The 12,264-nt window shown below is 41.4% G+C and overlaps 1 protein-coding gene and 1 long non-coding RNA gene across 8 annotated transcripts in view; one reads left to right on the top strand and one right to left on the bottom strand.

The window, feature by feature from the left end:
- Nucleotides 1-12,264, bottom strand: part of LOC126363410 (USP6 N-terminal-like protein) — a 273,601-nt gene that overhangs the window by 171,723 nt on the left and 89,614 nt on the right. The gene's annotated exons all lie outside the window — the stretch shown is intronic.
- The window catches only part of LOC126363523 (uncharacterized), a 155,407-nt gene that overhangs the window by 110,325 nt on the left and 32,818 nt on the right, over nt 1-12,264 (top strand). For 2 of the 4 annotated variants that reach the window (XR_007566248.1, XR_007566249.1), the window contains exon 3: nt 5,864-6,051. This is a non-coding gene — a long non-coding RNA (uncharacterized LOC126363523). Of the gene's footprint in view, nt 1-5,863; nt 6,539-6,788; nt 7,246-12,264 lie in introns of those variants that run through there. The other 2 variants (XR_007566250.1, XR_007566247.1) reach the window with 2 other exon arrangements.

Genomic DNA, 12,264 nt, shown 5'->3' with positions numbered 1-12,264 from the left:
AATACCCAGAAAAGACAGCGACAAGGACAGGGTGAGAGAAGCCCAGGAAAACAAAGGAAAAACACCAAGTCAAACAGAATATGCAAAATCATCCGCTACCATCAGGGGATTGAGAGCCTACCACAGGGTGGCTAACCGAGGACCGTCCAGCAAAATGTGGACCACTATCTAAACATGCACCTCAATTTCACAAAGGAGGAGATGACCACGAGTCAGCCTAGCATGACCAATGCGGAGCTGGCAAAGGACGGTGGAGTCTTTGCTAGAGGCCCACATGCAGGACCCCCACAAATTCGTGGTCTCCTCCTTTATCACCAGTTGTTCATTCGGCAAAGTCAGAATACCATTCTGTATTCGAGATCCTTAGAACTTGAAGGCATAATACTGATTGAAGGTCCAATTCCAGAATATTAATCTCAAGAGACCGCTTGTTGGCAGGCCAATCTGGCCAACCTGTCAGCAAGTTCATGCCTGGGATCTCAACCTGACCCAGGGTACAGAGACCACTGAGTTCCACATTGTTCAAGGGCAAAAAGGGTATCGAGGATAGTCGGGACCAGGGGATAGCAAGAGTAACAAATGGTCAAGAGCTTGTTAACTGTTCAAAGAGTCACTAAAGATGATGAAGGACTCACCATGTAGGAATGTGCATGCTGAAAGCACGAGAGATGGCTACCTACTCCACACTGAAAACACTGCAGCCATCCAGCAAGAAGCAGATTTCATTACATACCGCATTAACATAAGTAAAGCTGGCATGATTGGCAACCATTGAACCACCAGTATAGACTACTTCTGAATGCTGAAATGCACTGAGAATGGAGAAGAACTGGTGGCGGAGGGCCACAGAATGAGCCAAGTAGTTTGGACCTTGTGTTAGGTCAACACAGGACCGTTATTGTGGGAAGTGGATCTCCATAATCTAGACAGAGCTGGATGAATGCTGTGTACATCCATTTCAGAGTGGAGCAGTTCGCCCCCCAGATGGTGTTGCTAAGGCATCACAGAGCATTGAGGTGTGACCAACATGTCCACTTTAGTAGATGAAGATGAGGAGCCATGTAAACCAGGCATCAAAGACCAGTCCCAAACCACAATGAGAATCCACCAAATTGACGGACTGGTCATCAAGGTACAAGATTCTGATAGGGATGACAGAAATGCATAACGAAGGTCTTGGCAGCCAAAAAATGGAACCCATGAGTGAGAGCCCAAGATTGGACTCAGTGTATTGCTCCCTGCAGTCTGCATTCAGTAACACCCATCCCGGATAAACAAAAATAAAACCAACAATCATCATCATACAAAGAAGGAAGACACCGTAAGGCCCACAGCGACCACCAGACTATGATAGCCGCTAAACAGAGAGGGGTACTCAAAACAGATGGCAGTGATATATCATTTGCAACAAATCCATTTCAGATATTTAAGAAGATATTGGACCCAGGAACAAAGCTGTTTAAAGCCAGGAGGTGATAGAGAGATGAAAGGCATAATGGCAGGCTTTAATAGCCACAGCAATTTTGGGGTTCACCTAGGGACAACATTCCGTTGGTGAGAACCCTAAGAAGAAGGAATCGTTATAGCAGTTGATGAAAGGATGGAGTTGGTCGAACTATGTACTGAATCATCAGTGCCATTGTGGAGTGGAGTGGTTGGGATGGCAGCCATGGAAACCATACCAATCTGCATTAGTGAAGGTCCACCTGGGAGGGTGTCCAGGCAAGTGATGATAGAGAAGAGATAGGATGATTGGAAGATGATTGGTGTTGCACAAATCGTCATGAAGGCTACATGTGGAATGATCGATGGGCAAGAAAGTGCCATATGGCATACTAAAGTGTGTGGGGGCTCCAGTGTTGAGGAGGAAGAAATCAAGCCCTACCAGCAGGTCTTCAACAATTCTGTTCTGGTCAGTGGTTGCAGTACCACCCCACAGAGGATTGCAGTATTAAAATCCCCAAGAAGGAAGGGGGCAGTAGCTGTTGAAGGAGAGTCAGAAGAGCAGGAAGCATAGGAGGCCTGTCAGGGAGGATGCATATTGTTACTGCAGGTCTAGATGGACCCAGCAGCTAACAATTTTCATGCGGACCAACATGTAGATAATGTCACAGGCCGAAGAATGGCTAACCCAGTTCTGGAAGAAAACTTGGAAACCACAAAGAGTAGGTGAATGAGTATCCACAAAACAAGATTCCTGCAATTTAACATGAACTACAGAATGGAGATAAAGAAGAGATTTGATTGAGCAGAGTCAGTATCCATCACCAGTAAGGATGGAGTGAACTTTGTGAATTTAAGATTGGATCTTGATTGAGAGGGAGGGGGCAACATATCCCTTTGGATGTCAGGAAGGTCTTGTCTCGAGAATTGTGCATCTTCTTCTTCTTCTTCTTCTTCTTCTCCTCCTCCTTTCTTGGAGGGCAAGAGGTGGTGTGGTTGGGAAGGGAGTAAGTCACAGCAATACCAGGATCCAAAAGAGAACGAGCAGCCTTGAGGCCCACAAAGCATGAGTCTCATGTCTGTCTTGAAACAGGCTTTCTGCTCTGGCGACACTGGGGAAGGAGGTTCCTAGGTGCCCAATTCCTGGCAGGTGCCATAGGGTTTTTTCTACATCTGAGGAGTAAAAGTGGATTGGGGGGGGGGGGGGGGGAGGGAGGATCGGGAATCACCAGGGAAGTGCAAAGGGAAGGGGGATAGAACAGAGGTAAGGAGGAAGCAGGAGGGAGGAGGGAAGGACACAACAGAAGTAACGGTAGACATTAAAGATATCAGGTGGAGACAGTCAAATTTTTGTCAGCCTCTGTGTAGGATAGATGATCAAGAGTTTTGAATTCCTACATCTCCCTTTCCTTTTTACAGATCGGACAATTCAGCAAGCGAAGAGAATGTGGGCTGAAATAGTTCATGCCCTTGGACAGTGGAGTGCAAAGACTTCCTGTACAGAAAGAGTGGTCACAGTCACCTCAAATACGATTTGCCTCACATCACAAAGACATGTGACCAAAACAGAGATGCCGGGAACAACACCTGGTAGGTGGGATCGAGAGAGCTCCATGTCACAATGGAGGACCATAGCTTTAACTTTTCTGGATGGCTATCTCACTCAAAAGCCACGATAAAAGCACCGGTATCAACTCAGTTGTCCTTAGGACCTCTCTGGACTTGCCATATAAAATGAATGCCATGCTATGCTAAATTAGTGCTGAGTTCCTCGACAGGTTGAATGTGGAGGTCTCTGTGGAAGATAATGCTCTGGGTCATATTTAAGAGCTGGTGAGGGACAATGCTTACTGGGATGTCTCCTAAGTGCTCACAAGCACAAAGGATGCCAACTAATTGGCAGAAGAGATCTTAATAAGGGAACCGGATTGCATCTTACTATGTTAGCCAACTTCACCAAACTTATCTTCGGTATGTTCCACGAAAAACGACCATGCAGAAGTAAGGAGCTTAGCATGCTTCATGTGCAGACCATATGCCCTGATTCTATTTACTCCAAAGAGGAACTCAGGCATGGGAAGGGCCGCCTGGCACAGCAGTCACTGCCAGGAGTTCCAAACCCCCGAAAGACAAGCAACCACTCCTAGGCATACACAAAGCTGTGACAGCTCAGGTACCAGAAGTGTGATCCCTGTGATGTCAGGGGTCTCAGCCAGATGAGTACATAACAGCCCCACCACATGGACTGGCTACATGCTTTGGTGGCCTAGTGTAGGGGGGAGAGGGGGGGGGGGGGCACAGCAAAGGAAGGGGGTAAGGAGGGAAGAGGAGGAACCCATGCCAGAAACACTAAGGAGAGAGAGCTCTTCCTAAAATGGCTTAATCTATGGGAACAGAATTTAGGAAGGGAGTTCAAACTCCAAGGGGACCAGGGCCCCACGCACATTACACACGTACCCTCAAATGAGCAGTGTACCTCTTAGGGGGAACTGACTACAGTAGTAATTTTATAATTCAATCTAATTATAATCATCTCAAGCTGCAAGACACACTGAAATATGCTCAAAATGAATATGAACTGCTATCCCACATAAAGTATTAAAATTTATGAAAGGATATGAAGACTATTTAGTTCAATGTTTCACACAAGGGCGAATTCAACTTTTGCTTGAAATGAATGAAGTGAAACTCTCAGAACACAGCAAGTTATTGCCAGTTTCAGAGCTTTGACTACAAATGTATACGCTGACCCAAGGTGATAAAACTATATAAAGCAGTGTAAGTGTCAAGCAAGTATTTTATTCACAACTGTCTGTCTCCAGTTCACAGTCTCCTCAAATGTTTTAAATGACAATATTTTCGTCATGAACTGCAAAGTTTATAATAATTTCTGCAACTGCGATTCCAATTTTTAAGTAATTTTCAAGTGGTTAAGCTAGCGATATGTGATGAATGCCAACAGGAAACTGAGGACGTCGGCTCTTTGGAAACAGTTTTCAAGTTAAATATATGTAGAAGTGACTAATAAATCATTGCAAGTTACCAAAAGTAGAGACTTACTCGTAAATATCAACCTCAGAAAAATGAAGTTTCATTTCATAGAAAGAATTTGAGTTGAGATTAAACAAACATGGAAAGTCCAAAATGTACGTGACTATTGTTTCCGGGTAGTAATTCTTGACTGTGACTGTCTGATGTTGGCTAATATTTTTAAAAATATCAGGAATCTCATATATTGATATTTAAAAAATATCATCATCAGTCTTTTCGATATATCAATGAGAAAAATATCGACGTAAAAATATTGGCTGCACATGGTAAATATATCGCCAGTTTTAGAGGTGCTTCTTGAATTATTGTTAGATATTGTGTACACCAACAAGCTATCAGCCTGCTTATCCGCCATAGATCAAGAATTGAAAGAAATACTATACGAGTTCATACTTGATGGTAACCACTTTGTTCACAATGGTACCTGCATGTAAGTAGAATAATGAAAGATGTTCGATGGGTCTCTCATTGGGTTTCATCACATGTTGGATCTGTCCTAACACATCGACTTCCCCGTTTTTGCATTTCCACAAATGCCAGTGACCTAGCAGTTGTGTCAAAATTGTGTGGTGAAGTTAAACTTGCTGTTCTGTTAGTAGTGCTCAGTACAGATTGTGACAGTATTTCCCCCTCAAACATCTCCTCCCACTGCAAAGACCAGTCTTGTCATTTAGATCTTTGTTCATCATTTTCAGCAACTGTTTTTGAAGAATGCTGACGTGAAGAAGCAGCACACTGGTGACATTAAAAACTGTTTATTAATGCAACTGGTCTGCTATTTCTTCACGTCAGAAATCTTGTTATTCCACCCCCCACCCCCCAAATGTGCTGTAAGACTACTACTTTATGCCACATATACTTGCTTCACATAATCAAAGAAAAAGATCAGAAGTTATGAACTCTCAACAAGTAATAAGACTCCTTCACACAGTGAAAGTTAAATTATGTTCTAAAACAATTAAAAAAATAAATGAATAAAAAAATTTTAAAAATTAGAGTTTTACTTCTGAGGAAGGACTTTTTCCAAAACTTATACATTTCTAGTCTTCCTTTGTTTTCATTGTGCCTCAAACTGAACACCACCTTTATGTTCTGTCATTTCCATATTGTCGTATATAGATTATGTGCTTACAGAAAAGAGCTGAATAAGTTGTTATAAAGAAAATTCTGCAGAAAAGGATTTTTCCTCTGAGCTCTGTTGTCTTCAATTCTGAAATAAATTTTCTCCATCGATTTTATTGTGAAAGATTGAAGATCATTTTCTGTTGATTAGCTGAATACATCTGACTTAATAATTTGCACAAAAATATAAAATATTCTCAGTGTGTACCTCTATCTGTCAAATTATGTTATGTTATTTATTCCACAGCAAACTGGACCCATCAAGGTCAGGTTCTAAAGTGGATGAGTGGAAAAGGTGCAGAAAACTCTACATAAAGTCAACATTCGACATTACAGAAATTGAAATAGCTGTCACACTGGCTGGCAGCCTGGACAAAATGAAGATGAACTGAAGGTGGCAGTTTAACTTGCCGAAACTAGTTTTCCTCAACAATGGTAAAGACGCACAAGAGCAATTTAACAAGCCTATTATATCATGCTAACTTCTTCAGTGTTATAACCATAGCAATAAAATGGATGAAGGGGATTCCCCCCCTCCCGAGGCCTGAGGCTAAAGACTATCTTTAACTTGCCAACAGCCAAAATGTGAACAGTTGGAGCAAATTTCAGAATTTTCAACATTTCCTATCAGTTCAATGTAAGCTAAACTGTCAACCAACAGAAGATACAGTTGCCTATTTAGGAAATTGGTAATAACTGCCCACACTCTTGTGTTTCAACTATTGTTAACATTTGTTTCTGGCTCTTACTGTGATTTGCACTCATTACCTCTAACACCGTTTCTCTGCATGTTTTACTGAATAAAATGATATCGTGATGCTTTTATGGCATATACATATTGCCAACGAGTATCACAATTTAATACGAGTGTAAGATAAAATGAAAATAACTTACCTCCTGAAAGTGAAATTCTTAGTACCGCGGAAAACCCCCCCCCCCCCCCCCCCCACACACACACACACACAGAGAGAGAGAGAGAGAGAAACTTTTTTTCCCTTCAAATCCACAACTGGTGGACCCCTCTAATCCTCACATCTGACTGCTCTCTCCTTGCTTTCCCCAGTCTATCCCTATTTTCCTCTCACACGAAGGGATTAATGGTTCCAAAAGCTAGAAATAGTTTTTACAGTTTTAAATATATAGCCGGATTAAAATTACTTTGCTATTGACAGAGAGAAACTACAGTGGTGGCAGGGGCAGGGTGCCAGTGAGCTGCCAGTCACTGTTCACAAAGCACTCCACATAACTAAAAAGAAAAGAAGGGCAAAATCATGAGCACATGCTGTGCATGTGCTGCTCGAGAAAGAACTGTGAATGGATGATGGTTGGCCCTAGCATGCTGAATTGCTGATACGTCAATCACAATGTAAAATTAACTAGTTTGTAAGTACCAGCAATAGTGCTATTTTTTCTGTTCTGAAAGTAAGTCCTGGCCAGCTTTCTATTTATCTGTAATTTTATTGTTTTCTCAAATGAATTTTTTCCTTGGTAAAATATTCATTATATGTTCAGAAAGTCAAATGAATGGGAGAGTCTAAAATGTCTTGCAACACTAAATGTAATACTACATGCTAAATGCATATGTAGCAATGATCATAAAATATTGATGTACAATAAACAATTTTTCCTACTTGTTCTCAGAAACAAGTGTTCCTACTTTTGTGGAACATATCGAGTTTGCTCAAAGTAGATGTATAAAATATACATAAAACTGCTTACTTCACACAATAAACATCTATTGAGCATTGTGATGCTGACAGTGACAGTAGTATGTTACACTGGTGATTATTTTTTAGTTGCATTCCAATGCATAAATTATTACTGAGACACATTACGTGATCAAGTGCATCTTATTGTGCATATGTTTCCTAATAAGGAAGGTCTTCCAAGTAAACTACACCATAATTAGCAGTGCTAGCTAAGCACCAGTGATCAGTTATGAAGCATAGAATTCGGTATCAATTGCCTAGAACAAATTGTTGATTTAAGTGCTAAACAAACTTGCTGAACCATACAAAACTTCTCTGATAACAACTCTAATATTTGTACTGCTCTGACCAAGAATAGATGCAAACAAAAAATACTTTTATTATATCTGCATGAATGACCACCACTATGTGGGCGAAGTCTAAGATGCCACCACAGCACACCCTGCAAAGGGTTCAAATGTAAATTGAAGACCGAAGTTGATGCACTGAGTATCTGAATCACAAGAAAAGCATATGCATCAAGTGTTAACACAAGAAGACATTACAGACAGGAGGCTCTGCAATGCCCAAGGCTCCCACGTAGTAAAGTTGTTGCGGAAACTGTATCTGACACATTAATTCATATGCTTTGGAGTAGCCACTTCCGCCTCAGGTTAAAGCCATAGTAGTATCTCAGACTGGACACCACTGTAGATCTGACAGACAGGATTCAGGATGCAACAATGCCACCATCAATCAGTATTTAGAGGCAAAATGCAACTACACCTCTTCAACTGTACTGACATTGGCAGATTATGATGAACTGTCAGACAAAATGTACATTGGCTAGTCAAACGAGTGAACTGCTGCCTCGACACAGTAACAGCAAGGACAGAGGTCATTATTGCAAAAAATTATGCAGTCGTTCCGGAATGAATGTTGCTCTAAGTGGCACAGTACAGTCACCTACAACATGCTTTTTTCATCAGGAATTGTGGTGTAAAGACTGCAAGTACACATCTTCTGGCATCAACCCAAACAGCAGAAGCAGTCAGACATACAGGGTGTTTCAAAAATGACCGGTATATTTGAAACGGCAATAAAAACTAAACGAGCAGCGATAGAAATACACCGTTTGTTGCAATATGTTTGAGACAACAGTACATTTTCAGGCGGTCAAACTTTCGAAATTACAGTAGTTACAATTTTCAACAACAGATGGCGCTGCAAGTGATGTGAAAGATATAGAAGACTACACAGTCTGTGGGTGCGCCATTCTGTACGTCGTCTTTCTGCTGTAAGCGTGTGCTGTTCACAACGTGCAAGTGTGCTGTGGACAACGTGGTTTATTCCTTAGAACAGAGGATTTTTCTGGTGTTGGAATTCCACCGCCTAGAACACAGTGTTGTTGCAACAAGATGAAGTTTTCAACGGAGGTTTAATGTAACCAAAGGACCGAAAAGCGATACAATAAAGGATCTAAATAAAATAGAAAGAAACTTCCACATGGGAAGTGTCTGTGTATGTATGGATATCTGTGTGTCTGTGTGTGCGCGCGCGCGAGTATATACCTATCCTTTTTTCCCCCTACGATAAATCTTTCCGCTCCCGGGATTGGAATGATTCCTTACCCTCTCCCTTAAAACCCACATCCTTTCATCTTTCTTTTTCTCCCTCTTTCTTGACGAAGCAGCCGCCGGTTGCGGAAGCTCAAAATTGTGTGTGTGTGTTTTATTCATTGTGCCTATCTACCGGCGCTTTCCCGCTTAGTAAGACAATAAAGGATCTGTTTGAAAAATTTCAACGGACTGGGAACGTGACGGATGAACGTGCTGGAAAGGTAGGGCAACCGCGTACGGCAACCACAGAGGGCAACGCGCAGCTAGTGCAACAGGTGATCCAACAGCGGCCTCGGGTTTCCGTTTGCCGTGTAGCAGCTGCGGTCCAAATGACGCCAACGTTCACATATCGTCTCATGCGCCAGAGTTTACACCTCTATCCATACAAAATTCAAACGCGGCGACCCCTCAGCGCCGCTACCATTGCTGCACGAGAGACATTCGCTAACGATATAGTGCACAGGATTGATGACGGCGATATGCATGTGTGCAGCATTTGGTTTACTGACGAAGCTTATTTTTACCTGGACGGCTTTGTCAATAAACAGAACTGGCGCATATGGGGAACCGAAAAGCCCCATGTTGCAGTCCCATCGTCCCTGCATCCTCAAAAAGTACTGGTCTGGGCCGCCATTTCTTTCAAAGGAATCATTGGCCCATTTTTCAGATCCGAAACGATTACTGCATCACGCTATCTGGACATTCTTCGTGAATTTGTGGCGGTACAAACTGCCTTGGACGACACTGCGAACACCTCGTGGTTTATGCAAGATAGTGCCCGGCCACATCACACGGCCGACGTCTTTAATTTCCTGAATGAATATTTCGATGATCGTGTGATTGCTTTGGGCTATCCAAAAAATGCAGGAGGCAGCGTGGATTGGCCTCCCTATTCACCAGACATGAATCCCTGTGACTTCTTTCTGTGGGGACACTTGAAAGACCAGGTGTACCGCCAGAATCCAGAAACAATTGAACAGATGAAGCAGTACATCTCATCTGCATGTGAAGCCATTCCGCCAGACACGTTGTCAAAGGTTTCAGGTAATTTCATTCAGAGACTACGCCATATTATTGCTACTCATGGTGGATATGTGGAAAATATCGTACTATAGAGTTTCCCAGACCGTAGTGCCATCTGCTGTCGACAATTGTAACTACTGTAATTTCGAAAGTTTGTCTGCCTGAAAATGTACTGTTGTCCCAAGCATATTGCAACAAACGGTGTATTTCTATCGCTGCTCATTTAGTTTGTATTGCCGTTTCAAATATACCGCTCATTTTTGAAACACCCTGTAGCTGCGGACAGCATCTCAGTGTCTATATTAGCATCATCCAGAAGACCAGACAAATTTATTTTGGACACAGACTTGGATTTGTGTATTTGTCCATGCACTTTCTTGTATAATTACCAGCCTCCAATTTCACTCTGCCTTTATGCTGCTAATAATCCATCAATAGCCACTTACAGTGCAGAACATATTGAGCTGGACTTGGTGCTGCATTGTGCCTTCATCTAGAATCTTTTCTGCTGTGTATGTCACGGAGTCTACAATTAGATATGATTTCCTGGCATATTACCATCCATTGCCTGATGTAGCAAACACACAACTTGCTGGCAGCTCACTGGACTTTACGCTGCAGGATTCTGATGCAGTGCATTGATTCATAAGTGCCCAGCTTGAGCAAAAGGTAGATATGCAAAGTTGCTCAACAATTTTCCAGCAATAAACCGACAACATGGTGTGCTGAGAAAGATAAGTCACAACACTGAGCATTTCATCAAAATTACAATGGCCTGCCTGTTTCATCCTGTCCTAGATGTTTAGCTGCCAGTCACCTTGTGATTGAACAGACAGAGTTTAACTCAAAGCTCGGGGAAGCTCTCATTTATCCTTCTTGTAGTCCTTGGTCTTCACCCCTCTATCTTGAACCCAAAAGGGATGGCATGTGGTGGCTGTGCACTGAACACACGAACAATTCCAGATAACCCATAACCATAACTTAGGATACAGGGTACTTTTCCAGCTCAATATTATGTAAAAATCAACACCTATTTCTTTCAGGCACTGTTTTTAATGTGCATGTTTTACAGATTTTTTATTGATATCAGGCGATGCAGCACACTTTCTGAACAAATTAGACGTATTTACAATATTTTTGAACCTGCTTAGGGTTATTAAAAAAATTACAGAGAAATTGATGCAATTTTTTTCCAAAATACTTCCTCAAATTGAGGTCCCATTTAATCCAATGTTACACATTTGAAGGGGACCAAATTTTTACCAGCTATGTATGACATGATGGCTGAAGTACTAGACCTATTTAATTCCACCTATTTTGTATATTACAAGGATAAAAAAGTATCACATCTTACATTTTAATTTTTATAATTTTTTCCTAATAAAAATTTGGTTCTGCAATAAAGCTTAGGTCTACTACATGAGTATGGACTATTGCAAGTTACAGAAAAAAGTTAGAGCAATGCTTAATAAACTTTAGGAAATATTTATACCTGAATTCTGAAAAATACAACATGAGGGAATTTGTGAATGAAGATATGAGTCCAATTAAACTGTGCCTCAGAACATTCCTGAAGCATAGTCTTCATCCTGCAGCATTTCTTCATCTTCAAACTTCCTCTTGGCATTCCTTTTAGCACTTATTGCTTCTTTAGTAACTTGAAGAGTGAATCTTTCAGGTTCATGTGCCTATTCTCAGTCATACACAAGCAATTGGTCTTCCCTATTAAAGCCAAATTTTATGCCTAAATTTCTCAAGGCTTGCAACCTTCCTTTCACTCCATCATTGAAACATATCACTGCATCTAGTATACCAACTTTTAATGTATTTCGTCCTACAAAAACATTCTTGGATAATCTTTCCCACATGCAGCGGTTAAAACTTTCATTTGTATTCTGAGTGCCCCATGAAGACATTTACAAAGCAAAACAGAGACCCTCACGTCTCTACAAATTAGTTTTATTTCATTCACAACAGGCTCAGGAAGAGAAAGCTTATAATGATATATTTGACCACTTTCTTTTGCTTTTTGATAACCGCACCAAAAATCTTCTCTGTTATGGCAAAATCCATGAAAATCCATGAACAGGGTGGTCATCTGTGGAGACCTTATGAAAGTAGGTGGTCCATAATAATTCTCAAGAAGGTCTGTTTCAGTTTCTGTCAATCTGCCTTGGCCAGACAGAGATTTTCCATCAGATAGCAACTTCCCTTTCCTCTTCGTAGCTTCCTCAATCTAGCACTCATTCTCTTTTGCACATGTCCACAACACTCCAGTTTTGTCACCAAACATTGAACTCATTAATTTTATTGATAGC

This window comes from Schistocerca gregaria, chromosome 1 (genome assembly GCF_023897955.1).
Source record: "Schistocerca gregaria isolate iqSchGreg1 chromosome 1, iqSchGreg1.2, whole genome shotgun sequence".
Lineage (NCBI taxonomy): Eukaryota > Metazoa > Arthropoda > Insecta > Orthoptera > Acrididae > Schistocerca > Schistocerca gregaria.
Note: the sequence above shows the minus strand (reverse complement) of the source record. Positions and strands in the feature narration are given on the sequence as shown.